The following is a 15,274-nucleotide window of genomic DNA, read 5'->3' as shown; positions in this document are numbered from 1 at the left end:
TTCCCCACCTCTGATTCCCCATACTGATTCCCCACCACTGTTTCCCTGCCTCTGATTCCCCGCCTCTGATTCCCCATCTCTGAATTACAACCTCTGAATCCCCGCGTCTGATTCACCACCGCTGATTCCCCGCCTCTGATTCCCCAACTCTGATTCCCGGCCTCTGATTCCCCACCTCTGATTCCCGGCCGCTCATTCCCGGCCTCTCATTCCCGGCCTCTGATTCCCGGCCTCTGATTCCCCACCTCTGATTTCCCGCCTCTGATTCCCTGCCTCTGATTCCCCATCTCTGATTCCGCACATCTGATTCCCTGCCTCTGATTCCTCGCCTCTGATTCCCCGCCTCTGATTCCCGGCCTCTTATTCCCGGCATCTGATTCCCTGCCTCTGAATCCCCACCTCTGATTCCCTGCCTCTGATTCCCAACCTCTGATTCCCCGCCTCTGTTTCCCCATATCTGATTCCCCAACTCAGATTCCCCGCCTCTGATTCCACAGCTCTGATTCCCCGCCTCTGATCCCTCGTGTTTGATTCCCTGCCTCTGATTCCCTGCCTCTGTTTCCCCATCTCTGATTCACCGCCTTTGATTCGCAACCTCTGATTCCCCATATCTGATTCCCCGCCTCTGTTTCCCCGCTTCTGATTCCCCGCCTCTGATTACCCATATCTCATTCCCCGCCTCTGATTCCCCGCCTCTGATTCCCCAACTCTGATTCCCGGCCTCTGATTCCCCGCCTCTGATTCCCGGCCTCTGATTCCCGGCCTCTGATTCCCGGCCTCTGATTCCCGGCTTCTGATTCCCCGCCTCTGATTCCCCGCCTCTGATTCCCTGCCTCTGATTCCCCATCTCTGATTCCGCACATCTGATTCCCTGCCTCTGATTCCCCGCCTCTGATTCCCCGCCTCTGATTCCCTGCCTCTGATTCCCAACCTCTGATTCCCCACCTCTGATTCCCCATATCTGATTCCCCGCCTCTGTTTCCCCATATCTGATTACCTGCCTCTGATTCCCCACATCTGATTCCCCATATCTGATTCCCAGCTTCTGATTCTCCGCCTCCGTTTCCCCATATCTAATTCCCCGCCTCTAAATCCCCAACTCTGATTCCCCATCTCTCATTTCACAACCTCTGATTCCCCACCAATGATTCCCCATATCTGACTCCCCGCCCCTGATTCCCCGCCTCTGATTCCCCGCCTCTGATTCCCCATCTCTGATTCCCCGCCTCTGATTCCCCATCTCTGATTCCCCGCCTCTGATTCCCCGTGTCTGATTCCCGGCCTCTGATTCCCCACCTCTGATTCCTGGCTTCTGATTCCCGGCCTCTGATTCCCCGCCTCTGATTCCCTGCCTCTGATTCTCCGCCTCTTTATCCCCACCTCTGATTCCCCATACTGATTCCCCACCTCTGTTTCCCCGCCTCTGATTCCCCGCCTCTGATTCCCCATCTCTGATTTACAACCTCTGAATCCCCGCGTCTGATTCACCACCGCTGATTCCCCGCCTCTGATTCCCCAACTCTGATTCCCGGCCTCTGATTCCCCGCCTCTGATTGCCCGCCTCTGATTCCCTGCCTCTGATTCCCCGCCTCTGATTCCCTGCCTCTGATTCCCAACCTCTGATTTCCAACCTCTGATTCCCCACCTCTGATTCCCCATATCTGATTCCCCGCCTCTGTTTCCCCGCCTCTGATTCCCCGCCTCTGTTTCCCCATATCAGATTCCCCGCCTCTGATTCCCCAACTCTGATTCCCCGCCTCTGATTCCCCGCCTCTGATTCCCCAGCTCTGATTCCCCGCCTCTGATTCCCCGCATCTGATTCCCAACCTCTGATTCCCCACCTCTGATTCCCTGCCTCTGATTCCCAAACTCTGTTTCCCCGCCTCTGATTCCCCGCCTCTGTTTCCCCATATCTGATTCCCCACCTCTGATTCCCCAACTCTGATTCCTCGCCTCTGATTCCCCATCTCTGATTAATCGTCTTTGATTCGCCACCTCTGATTCCCGATATCTGATTCCCCGCCTCTGATTCCCCAACTCTGATTCCCGGCCTCTGAATCCCCACCTCTGATTCCCTGCCTCTGATTCCCAACTTCTGATTCCCTGCCTCTGTTTCCCCATATCTGATTCCACGCCTCTGATTCCCCAACTCTGAATCCCCGCCTCTGATTCCATAGCTCTGATTCCCCGCCTCCGATTCCCCGTGTTTGATTCCCTGCCTCTGATCCCCGGCCTCTGATTCCCCATCTCTGAATCACCGCCTTTGATTCGACACCTCTGATTCCCCATATCTGATTCCCCGCCTCTGTTTCCCCGTCTCAGATTCCCCGCCTCTGATTCCCCATATCTCATTACCCACCTCTGATTCCCGGCCTCTGATTCCCGGCCTCTCATTCCCGGCCTCAGATTCCCGGCCTCTGATTCCCCACCTCTGATTCCCCGCCTCTGATTCCCTGCCTCTGATTCCCCATCTCTGATTCACCATCTCTGATTCCCCGCCTCTGATTCCCCGTGTCTGATTCCCCGCCTCTGAGTCCCTTCCTCTGATTGCTCATCTCTGATTCCCTGCCTCTGATTCCCCATCTCTGATTCCCCATCTCTGATTCCCCGCCTCTGATTCCCCGTGTCTGATTCCCCGCCACTGAGTCCCTTCCTCTGATTGCTCATCTCTGATTCACCACCTCTGATTCCCCATCTTTGATTCCCGGCCTCTGATTCCCCACCTCTGATTCCTGGCTTCTGATTCCCGGCCTCTGATTCCCCGCCTCTGATTCCCTGCCTCTGATTCTCCGCCTCTTTTTCCCCACTTCTGATTCCCCATACTGATTCCCCACCTCTGTTTCCCCGCCTCTGATTCCCCATCTCTGATTTACAACCTCTGAATCCCCGCGTCTGATTCACCACCGCTGATTCCCAGCCTCTGATTCCCCAACTCTGATTCCCGGCCTCTGATTCCCCGCCTCTTTTTCCACGCCTCTGATTCCCCGCCTCTGATTCCCCGCCTCTGATTGCCTGCCTCTGATTCCCAACCTCTGATTCACAACCTCTGATTCCCCACCTCTGATTCCCCATATCTGATTCCCCGCCTCTGATTCCCCGCCTCTGTTTCCCCATATCAGATTCCCCGCCTCTGATTCCCCAACTCTGATTCCCCGCCTCTGATTCCCCGCCTCTGATTCCCCAGCTCTGATTCCCGGCCTCTGATTCCCCGCATCTGATTCCCAGCCTCTGATTCCCCACCTCTGATTCCCTGCCTCTGATTCCCAAACTCTGATTCCCCACCTCTGATTCCCTATATCTGATTCCCCGCCTCTGATTCCCAGCCTCTCATTCCCGGCCTCTGATTCCCGGCCTCTGATTCCCCGCCTCTGATTCCCCGCCTCTGATTCCCTGCCTCTGAATCCCCATCTCTGATTCCGCACATCTGATTCACTGCCTCTGATTCACTGCCTCTGATTCCCCGCCTCTGATTCCCTGCCTCTGATTCCCAACCTCAGATTCCCCACCTCTGATTCCCAATATCTGATTCCCCGCCTCTGTTTCCCCACCTCTGATTCAATGCCTCTGTTTCCCCATATCTGATTCCCCGCCTCTGATTCCCCAACTCTGATTCCCCGCCTCTGATTCCCCGCCTCTGATTCCCCAGCTCTGATTCCCCGCATCTGATTCCCTGCCTCTGATTCCCCAACTCTGATTCACCGCCTCTGATTCCCCATCTCTGATTCACCGCCTTTGATTCGCCACCTCTGATTCCCGATATCTGATTCCCCGCCTCTGATTCCCCACCTCTGATTCCCGGCCTCTCATTCCAGGCCTCTGATTCCCTGCCTCTGATTCCCCATCTCTGATTCCGCACATCTGATTCCCTGCCTCTGATTCCCCGCCTCTGATTCCCCGCCTCTGATTCCCTGCCACTGATTCCCAACCTCTGATTCCCCACCTCTGATTCCCCATATCTGATTCCGTGCCTCTGATTCCCCGCCTCTGATTCCCTGCCACTGATTCCCAACCTCTGATTCCCCACCTCTGATTCCCCATATCTGATTCCCTGCCTCTGATTCCCCACCTCAGATTCCCCATATCTGATTCCCCGCCTCTGTTTCCCCATATCTAATTCCCCACCTCTGATTCCCCAACTCTGATTCCCCAGCTCTGATTCCTGGCCTCTGATTCCCCACCTCTTATTCCCGGCCTCTGATTCCCGGCCTCTGATTCTCGGCCTCTGATTCCCGGCCTCTATTTCCCGCCTCTGATTCCCCGCCTCTGATTCCCTGCCTCTGATTCCCAACCTCTGATTCCCCACCTCGGATTCCCCATATCTGATTCCCCGCCTCTGTTTCCCCGCCTCTGATTCCACGCCTCTGTTTCCCTATATCTGATTCCCCGCCTCTGATTCCCCAACTCTGATTCCCCGCCTCTGATTCCCCAGCTCTGATTCCCTGCCTCTGATTCCCCATGTTTGATTCCCAGCCTCTGATTCCCCGCCTCTGATTCCCCATCTCTGATTCACCACCTTTGATTCGCCAACTCTGATTCCCCATATCTGATTCGCCGCCTCTGTTTCCCCGCCTCTGATTCCCCGCCTCTGATTCCCCATATCTCATTCCCCGCCTCTGATTCCCCGCCTCTGATTCCCCAACTCTGATTCCCGGCCTCAGATTCCCCGCCTCTGATTCCCCGCCTCTGATTCCCTGCCTCTGATTCCCAACCTTGATTCCCCACCTCTGATTCCCGATATCTGATTCCCCGCCTCTGTTTCCCCACCTCTGATTCCCCACCTCTGATTCCCCATATCTGATTCCCCGCCTCTGATTCCCCGCCTCTGATTCCCCATCTCTGATTCACCACCTCTGATTCCCCACATCTGATTCCCCGCCTCTGATTCCCCATCTCTGATTCCCCATCTCTGATTCCCCAGCTCTGATTCCCCGTGTTTGATTCCTTGCCTCTGATTCCCCACCTCTGATTCCCGGCCTTTGATTCCCGGCCTCTCATTCCCCGCCTCTGATTCCCTGCCTCTGATTCCCCATCTCTGATTCTGCACATCTGATTCCCTGCCTTTGATTCCCCGCCTCTGACTCCCCGCCTCTGATTCCCTGCCTCTGATTCCCAACCTCTGATTCCCCACCTCTGATTCCCCATATCTGATTCCCCGCCTCTGTTTCCCCGCCTTGGATTCCCCCCTCTGTTTCCCCATATCTGATTCCCCGCCTCTGATTCCCCAACTCTGATTCCCCGCCTCTGATTCCCCAGCTCTGATTCCCTGCCTCTGATTCCCTGTGTTTGATTCCCTGCCTCTGATTCCCCGCCTCTGATTCCCCATCTCTGATTCACCACGTTTGATTTGCCACCTCTGATTCCCCATATCAGATTCCCCGCCTCTGTTTCCCCGCCTCTGATACCCCGCCTCTGATTCCCCATATCTCATTCCCCGCCTCTGATTCCCCATCTCTGATTCCCAGACTCGGATTCCCGGCCTCTTATTCCCTGCATCTGATTCCCGGCCTCTGGTCCCGGCCACTGATTCCCCGCTTCTGATTCTGATTCCCTGCCTCTGATTGCCCATCTCTGATTCCGCACATCTGATTCCCCGCCTCTGATTCCCCAACTCTGATTCCCCGCCTCTGATTCCCCAGCTCTGATTCGCCGCCTCTGATTCCCCGCGTCTGATTCCCTGCCTCTGATTCCCCGCCTGTGATTCCCCATCTCTGATTCACAACCTCTGATTCCCCACCTCTGAATCCCCATATCTGATTCCCCGCATCTGTTTGCCCGCCTCTGATTCCCCGCCTCTGTTTCCCCATATCGGATTCCCAGCCTCTGAATCCCCAACTCTGATTCCCTGCCTCTGATTCCCCAGCTTTGATTCCCCGCCTCTGATTCCCCACGTCTGATTCCCTGCCTCTGATTCCCCGCCTGTGATTTCCCATCTCTGATTCACAACCTCTGATTCCCCACCTCTGATTCCCCATATCTGATACCCTGCATCTGTTTGCCCGCCTCTGATTCCCCACCTCTGTTTCCCCATATCTGATTCCCAGCCTCTGAATCCCCAACTCCGATTCCCCACCTCTGATTCCCCAGCTCTGATTCCCCGCCTCTGATTCCCCACCTCTGATTCCCAGGCTCTGATTCCCAGTGTATGATTTCCTGCCTCTGATTCCCCGCCTCTGATTCCCCATCTCTGATTCACCGCCTCTGATTCCCCACCTATGATTCCCCATATCTGATTCCCCACCTATGTTACCCCGCCTCTTTTTCCCCACCTCTGATTCCCCATACTGATTCCCCACCACTGTTTCCCTGCCTCTGATTCCCCGCCTCTGATTCCCCATCTCTGAATTACAACCTCTGAATCCCCGCGTCTGATTCACCACCGCTGATTCCCCGCCTCTGATTCCCCAACTCTGATTCCCGGCCTCTGATTCCCCACCTCTGATTCCCGGCCGCTCATTCCCGGCCTCTCATTCCCGGCCTCTGATTCCCGGCCTCTGATTCCCTGCCTCTGATTCCCCATCTCTGATTCCGCACATCTGATTCCCTGCCTCTGATTCCTCGCCTCTGATTCCCCGCCTCTGATTCCCGGCCTCTTATTCCGGCATCTGATTCCCTGCCTCTGAATCCCCACCTCTGATTCCCTGCCTCTGATTCCCAACCTCTGATTCTCCGCCTCTGTTTCCCCATATCTGATTCCCCAACTCAGATTCCCCGCCTCTGATTCCACAGCTCTGATTCCCCGCCTCTGATCCCTCGTGTTTGATTCCCTGCCTCTGATTCCCTGCCTCTGTTTCCCCATCTCTGATTCACCGCCTTTGATTCGCAACCTCTCATTCCCCATATCTGATTCCCCGCCTCTGTTTCCCCGCTTCTGATTCCCCGCCTCTGATTACCCATATCTCATTCCCCGCCTCTGATTCCCCGCCTCTGATTCCCCAACTCTGATTCCCGGCCTCTGATTCCCCTCCTCTGATTCCCGGCCTCTGATTCCCGGCCTCTGATTCCCGGCCTCTGATTCCCGGCTTCTGATTCCCCGCCTCTGATTCCCCGCCTCTGATTCCCTGCCTCTGATTCCCCATCTCTGATTCCGCACATCTGATTCCCTGCCTCTGATTCCCCGCCTCTGATTCCCCGCCTCTGATTCCCTGCCTCTGATTCCCAACCTCTGATTCCCCACCTCTGATTCCCCATATCTGATTCCCCGCCTCTGTTTCCCCATATCTGATTCCCTGCCTCTGATTCCCCACCAATGATTCCCCATATCTGACTCCCCGCCCCTGATTCCCCGCCCCTGATTCCCCGCCTCTGATTCCCCATCTCTGATTCCCCGCCTCTGATTCCCCGTGTCTGATTCCCCACCTCTGAGTCCCTTCCTCTGATTGCTCATCTCTGATTCACCACCTCTGATTCCCCATCTCTGATTCCCGGCCTCTGATTCCCCACCTCTGATTCCTGGCTTCTGATTCCCGGCCTCTGATTCCCCGCCTCTGATTCCCTGCCTCTGATTCTCCGCCTCTTTATCCCCACCTCTGATTCCCCGCCTCTGATTCCCCGTCTCTGATTTACAACCTCTGAATCCCCGCGTCTGATTCACCACCGCTGATTCCCCGCCTCTGATTCCCCAACTCTGATTCCCGGCCTCTGATTCCCCGCCTCTGATTCCCCGCCTCTGATTCCCTGCCTCTGATTCCCCGCCTCTGATTCCCTGCCTCTGATTCCCAACCTCTGATTCCCAACCTCTGATTCCCCACCTCTGATTCCCCATATCTGATTCCCCGCCTCTGTTTCCCCGCCTCTGATTCCCCGCCTCTGTTTCCCCATATCAGATTCCCCGCCTCTGATTCCCCAACTCTGATTCCCCGCCTCTGATTCCCCGCCTCTGATTCCCCAGCTCTGATTCCCCGCCTCTGATTCCCCGCATCTGATTCCCAGCCTCTGATTCCCTACCTCTGATTCCCTGCCTCTGATTCCCAAACTCTGTTTCCCCGCCTCTGATTCCCCACCTCTGATTCCCCAACTCTGATTCCTCGCCTCTGATTCCCCATCTCTGATTAATCGTCTTTGATTCGCCACCTCTGATTCCCGATATCTGATTCCCCGCCTCTGATTCCCCAACTCTGATTCCCGGCCTCTGAATCCCCACCTCTGATTCCCTGCCTCTGATTCCCAACTTCTGATTCCCTGCCTCTGTTTCCCCATATCTGATTCCCCGCCTCTGATTCCCGGCCTCTGATTCCCCATCTCTGAATCACCGCCTTTGATTCGCCACCTCTGATTCCCCATATCTGATTCCCCACCTCTGTTTCCCCGCCTCAGATTCCCCGCCTCTGATTCCCCATATCTCATTCCCCACCTCAGATTCCCGGCCTCTGATTCCCGGCCTCAGATTCCCGGCCTCTGATTCCCCACCTCTGATTCCCCGCCTCTGATTCCCTGCCTCTGATTCCCCATCTCTGATTCCGCAAATCTGATTCCCTGCCTCTGATTCCCCGCCTCTGATTCCCCGCCTCTGATTCCCTGCCTCTGATTCCCAACCTCTGATTCCCCACCTCTGATTCCCCATATCTGATTCCCCACCTCTGTTTCCCCGCCTCTGATTCGCTGCCTCTGATTCCCCACCTCTGATTCTCCATATCGGATTCACCGCCTCTGATTCCCCGCCTCTGTTTCCCCATATCTAATTCCCCGCCTCTGATTCCCCAACTCTGATTCCCCATCTCTCATTTCACCACCTCTGATTCCCCACCTCTGATTCCCCATATCTGACTCCCCGCCTCTGATTCCCCGCCTCTGATTCCCCGCCTCTGATTCCTCATCTCTGATTCCCCGCCTCTGATTCCCCATCTCTAATTCCCCGCCTCTGATTCCCCGTGTCTGATTCCCCGCTTCTGAGTCCCTTCCTCTGATTCTCCATCTCTGATTCACCACCTCTGATTCCCCATCTCTGATTCCCGGCCTCTGATTCCCCACCTCTGATTCCCGGCTCTGATTCCTGGCTTCTGATTCCCGGCCTCTGATTCCCCGCTTCTGATTCCCCATACTGATTCCCCACCTGTTTCCCCGCCTCTGATTCCCCATCTCTGATTTACAACCTCTGAATCCCCGCGTCTGATTCACCACCGCTGATTCCCCGCCTCTGATTCCCCAACTCTGATTCCCGGCCTCTGATTCCCCACCTCTGATTCCCGGCCTCTGATTCCCAGCCTCTCATTCCCGGCCTCTGATTCCCGGCCTCTGATACCCCGCCTCTGATTCCCCGCCTCTGATTCCCTGCCTCTGATTCCCAACCTCTGATTCCCCACCTCTGATTCCCAATATCTGATTCCCCGCCTCTGTTTCCCCGCCTCTGATTCAATGCCTCTGTTTCCCCATATCTGATTCCCCGCCTCTGATTCCCCAACTCTGATTCCCCGCCTCTGATTCCCCGCCTCTGATTCCCCGCATCTGATTCCCCGCCTCTGATACCACACCTCTAATTCCCCGCCTCTGATTCCCAAACTCTGATTCCCCACCTGTGATTCCCCATATTTGATTCCCCGCCTCTGTTTCCCCGCCTCTGATTCCCCGCCTCTGTTTCCCCATATCTGATTCCCCGCCTCTGATTCCCCAACTCTGATTCCCCATCTCTGATTCACCGCCTTTGATTCGCCACCTCTGATTCCCGATATCTGATTCCCCGCCTCTGATTCCCCAACTCTGATTCCCGGCCTCTGATTCCCCACCTCTGATTCCCGGCCTCTCATTCCAGGCCTCTGATTCCCTGCCTCTGATTCCCCATCTCTGATTCCGCACATCTGATTCCCTGCCTCTGATTCCCCGCCTCTGATTCCCCGCCTCTGATTCCCTGCCACTGATTCCCAACCTCTGATTCCCCACCTCTGATTCCCCATATCTGATTCCCTGCCTCTGATTCCCCGCCTCTGATTCCCTGCCACTGATTCCCAACCTCTGATTCCCCACCTCTGATTCCCCATATCTGATTCGCTGCCTCTGATTCCCCACCTCAGATTCCCCATATCTGATTCCCCGCCTCTGTTTCCCCATATCTAATTCCCCGCCTCTGATTCCCCGTGTCTGATTCCCCGCATCTGAGTCCCTTCCTCTGATTCCCCATCTCTGATTCACCACCTCTGATTCCCCATATCTGATTCCCCGCCTCTGTTTCCCCATATCTGATTCCCTGCCTCTGATTCCCCACCAATGATTCCCCATATCTGACTCCCCGCCCCTGATTCCCCGCCTCTGATTCCCCGCCTCTGATTCCCCATCTCTGATTCCCCGCCTCTGATTCCCCGTGTCTGATTCCCCACCTCTGAGTCCCTTCCTCTGATTGCTCATCTCTGATTCACCACCTCTGATTCCCCATCTCTGATTCCCGGCCTCTGATTCCCCACCTCTGATTCCTGGCTTCTGATTCCCGGCCTCTGATTCCCCGCCTCTGATTCCCTGCCTCTGATTCTCCGCCTCTTTATCCCCAGCTCTGATTCCCCATACTGATTCCCCACCTCTGTTTCCCCGCCTCTGATTCCCCGCCTCTGATTCCCCGTCTCTGATTTACAACCTCTGAATCCCCGCTTTTGATTCACCACCGCTGATTCCCCGCCTCTGATTCCCCAACTCTGATTCCCGGCCTCTGATTCCCCGCCTCTGATTCCCCGCCTCTGATTCCCTGCCTCTGATTCCCCGCCTCTGATTCCCTGCCTCTGATTCCCAACCTCTGATTCCCAACCTCTGATTCCCCACCTCTGATTCCCTGCCTCTGATTCCCAAACTCTGTTTCCCCGCCTCTGATTCCCCGCCTCTGTTTCCCCATATCTGATTCCCCACCTCTGATTCCCCAACTCTGATTCCTCGCCTCTGATTCCCCATCTCTGATTAATCGTCTTTGATTCGCCACCTCTGATTCCCGATATCTGATTCCCCGCCTCTGATTCCCTGCCTCTGATTCCCCAACTCTGATTCCCGGCCTCTGAATCCCCACCTCTGATTCCCTGCCTCTGATTCCCAACTTCTGATTCCCTGCCTCTGTTTCCCCATATCTGATTCCCCGCCTCTGATTCCCCAACTCTGAATCCCCGCCTCTGATTCCATAGCTCTGATTCCCCGCCTCTGATTCCCCGTGTTTGAATCCCTGCCTCTGATTCCCGGCCTCTGATTCCCCATCTCTGAATCACCGCCTTTGATTCGCCACCTCTGATTCCCCATATCTGATTCCCCACCTCTGTTTCCCCGCCTCAGATTCCCCGCCTCTGATTCCCCATATCTCATTCCCCACCTCAGATTCCCGGCCTCTGATTCCCGGCCTCATATTCCCGGCCTCTGATTCCCCACCTCTGATTCCCCGCCTCTGATTCCCGGCCTCTGATTCCCGGCCTCTGATTCCCTGCCTCTGATTCTCTGCCTCTGATTCCCCGCCTCTGATTCCCAACCTCTGATTCCCCACCTCTGATTCCCCATATCTGATTCCCCGCCTCTGTTTGCCCGCCTCTGTTTCCCTATATCTGATTCCCCACCTCTGATTCCCCAACTCTGATTCCCCGCCTCTTATTCCCCAGCTCTGATTCCCCGCCTCTGATTCACCGCCTTTGATTCGCCACCTCTGATTCCCCATATCTGATTCCCCGCCTCTGTTTCCCCGCCTCTGAATCCCCATATCTCATTCCCCACCTCTGATTCCCCGCCTCTGATTCCCCAACTCTGATTCCCGGCCTCTGATTCCCTGCCTCTGATTCCCTGCCACTGATTCCCAACCTCTGATTCCCCACCTCTGATTCCCCATATCTGATTCCCCATATCTGATTCCCCGCCTCTGATTCCCCACCTCTGATTCCCCGCCTCTGATTCCCTGCCACTGATTCCCAACCTCTGATTCCCCACCTCTGATTCCCTGCCTCTGATTCCCCGCCTCTGATTCCCTGCCACTGATTCCCAACCTCTGATTCCCCACCTCTGATTCCTCATATCTGATTCCCTGCCTCTGATTCCCCATCTCTGATTCCGCACATCTGATTCCCTGCCTCTGATTCCCCGCCTCTGATTCCCCGCCTCTGATTCCCTGCCACTGATTCCCAACCTCTGATTCCCCACCTCTGATTCCCCATATCTGATTCCCTGCCTCTGATTCCCCGCCTCTGATTCCCTGCCACTGATTCCCAACCTCTGATTCCCCACCTCTGATTCCCCATATCTGATTCCCTGCCTCTGATTCCCCACCTCAGATTCCCCATATCTGATTCCCCGCCTGTTTCCCCATATCTAATTCACCGCCTCTGATTCCCCAACTCTGATTCCCCATCTCTCATTTCACCACCTCTGATTCCCCATCTCTGATACCCCGCCTCTGATTCCCCGTGTCTGATTCCCCGCCTCTGAGTCCCTTCCTCTGATTCCCCATCTCTGATTCCCCACCTCTTATTCCCGGCCTCTGATTCCCGGCCTCTGATTCCCTGCCTCTGATTCTCCGCCTCTGATTCCCCGCCTCTGATTCCCCATATCTGATTCCCCGCCTCTGTTTGCCCGCCTCTGTTTCCCTATATCTGATTCCCCACCTCTGATTCCCCAACTCTGATTCCCCAGCTCTGATTCCCCGCCTCTGATTCCCCATCTCTGATTCACCGCCTTTGATTCGCCACCTCTGATTCCCCATATCTGATTCCCCGCCTCTGTTTCCCCGCCTCTGATTCCCCATATCTCATTCCCCAACTCTGATTCCCGGCCTCTGATTCCCCGCCTCTGTTTCCCCGCCTCTGATTCCCCATATCTGATTCCCCGCCTCTGATTCCCCACCTCTGATTCCCCGCCTCTGATTCGCCAGCTATGATTCCCCGGCTCTGATTCCCCGCGTCTGATTCCCCGCCTCTGATTCCCCGCCTCTGATTCCCCATCTCTGATTCACCACCTCTGATTCCCCGCGTCTGATTCCCCGCCTCTGATTCCCCATCTCTGATTCCCCATCTCTGATTCCCCAATTCTGATTCCCCGCCTCTGTTTCCCCATATTTTATTCCCCGCCTCTGATTCCCCATCTCTATTTGCACGCCTCTGATTCCCCGCCTCTGTTTCCCCATATGATTCCCCGCCTCTGAATCCTCAACTCTGATTCCCTGAATCTGATTCCCCAGCTCTGATTCCCCGCTTCTGATTCCCCATCTCTGATTCCCCGCCTCTGATTCCCCGTGTCTGATTCCCCGCCTCTGAGTCCCTTCCTCTGATTGCTCATCTCTGATTCACCACCTCTGATTCCCCATCTCTGATTCCCGGCCTCTGATTCCCCACCTCTGATTCCCGGCTCTGATTCCTGGCTTCTGATTCCCGGCCTCTGATTCCCCGCCTCTGATTCCCGGCCTCTTATTCCCGGCATCTGATTCCCTGCCTCTGAATCCCCACCTCTAATTCCCTGCCTCTGATTCCCAACCTCTGATCCCCGCCTCTGTTTTCCCATATCTGATTCCCCGCCTCTGATTCCCCAACTCTGATTCCCCGCCTCTGATTCCACAGCTCTGATTCCCCGCCTCTGATTCCCCGTGATAGACAACAGACTCGCCAAGGCAAATAGCGCCTTTGGAAGACTACACTAAAGAGTCTGGAAAAACAACCAACTGAAAAACCTCACAAAGATAAGCGTATACAGAGCCGTTGTCATATCCACACTCCTGTTCGGCTCCGAATCATGGGTCCTCTACCGGCATCACCTACGGCTCCTAGAACGCTTCCACCAGCGTTGTCTCCGCTCCATCCTCAACATTGTAAGGTAAAAACATCATTAGATGGGACCGGAGAAGGAGTCACCCAGTACTAAGGAGTAACAGAATGCAGATGTGACCTTGTACACTCAAGATAAGCTTTGCACTAACAAGAATGATGTGCAGCAGACTAACAGAGAAGGATAGCAACAGTTTATTCATTGGACAATGTAATGGTATGATAATTTACTAAGTACGTATCCTGAGGTATAAAAAAAACACCACTTGCTGATAACGGCAGAATGCGCCTTCTCCAACTAACACTGTTAGTTGCAAGTGTTACAATCCGGCAATAAAGAACAAAGAACCTTGATTTCGACTCAGTCTGGTGTTTGACTCACTCATTCATGAACAAAGCAGACCTAACAATTTGGTGACCCCGACGTGATGGCTGAGTGGACACTGGACGATGGTTTCTGTTTCTCTTGACAATCATCTCAACTGGCTGATAAAAAGGTCCAGAGAAGCCTGTTTTAACAAAATTCTCTCTTAAAATCTTTATGATTGTCAGTAAGAACTGGAGATCGGACAAATTAGACGACCATAATTGAAGGTCGTCACCTGCCAGGATTGTAACACGTAAGTGGTTACAGATAAAAGAAAAGTCCTTAAGGTGTTTGAGTGACATTTGATAAGTGCTTCGCCGACAAACTACTAGAGTTTAAAAAGTCTTTATCGTGTCGTTGCAAAGTCCAATAGAGTGAGAAGGTGGTCTATGAAAAATTGGGGACCTGAGTTTTTTGTCCTAAACTGGTTATTAAGAGGAGAAATCTCCCACGTGAAGGTTGGGCTTTGAAAGAAAACGAAGGTTCAGGCTTATTGGTCTCAATTGTATAAAAAGACTGACTTATAAATGTCCGGTAGGTATGATAATGTCTGTACACTTGAAAACTTAAGAATTTATTTCCCCAATTCGCCGTGGTGGAATACCACAGCGGACATTAGAGACCTTGAGACGACAAAAAGAGTACTCAGGGACGCCTGCCTGGTGAACAAGGACGACGACGAAAGGCTGCAAAAGTTGTGTCCGGATCAGGTAGGAGATATCAATGAAAAAGTTGACAGAATCTTAAGAGACACCCGGTTTATTCAAAGTATTTTTGATAAGTTAAATGAGGGTATTCCCAGTATCACCAAGGAGATAAAGTTACGTAAATTCATAGATTGGTAAAGGGAAACTGGACAAAATATAGCCCAAAAATTTGGTTTCCTAGTTGTAATTTAACTTTCAGACCTCCTTGGGAAAACAGAGAGTGGAAGACGAGCAATCAGAGTATACAGGACAGTCTGAGGTCCACCGGAGGACCAGACTTAGAGACTGTTTCACTAAAAAATTTTTGTCATCTGGCCTGCAAAGAGACATTTTTTTTAAAAGCGATTTTCGTTAACATAGATCCCCTAAACGGACAAGAACCTAAATTAAAAGAGGCATTAGGAAGCGACCCTGCAGCAATGGCTGCACAATTGTCTGCTAAGACCTTTGACCAAGTTATTAGGGAAATTAATCAGGAGTTAGGGAAGCGAAATACCAGTAAT

Source organism: Narcine bancroftii, chromosome 7 (assembly GCF_036971445.1).
Source record: "Narcine bancroftii isolate sNarBan1 chromosome 7, sNarBan1.hap1, whole genome shotgun sequence".
NCBI lineage: Eukaryota > Metazoa > Chordata > Chondrichthyes > Torpediniformes > Narcinidae > Narcine > Narcine bancroftii.
This window is presented reverse-complemented; position numbering follows the sequence as displayed.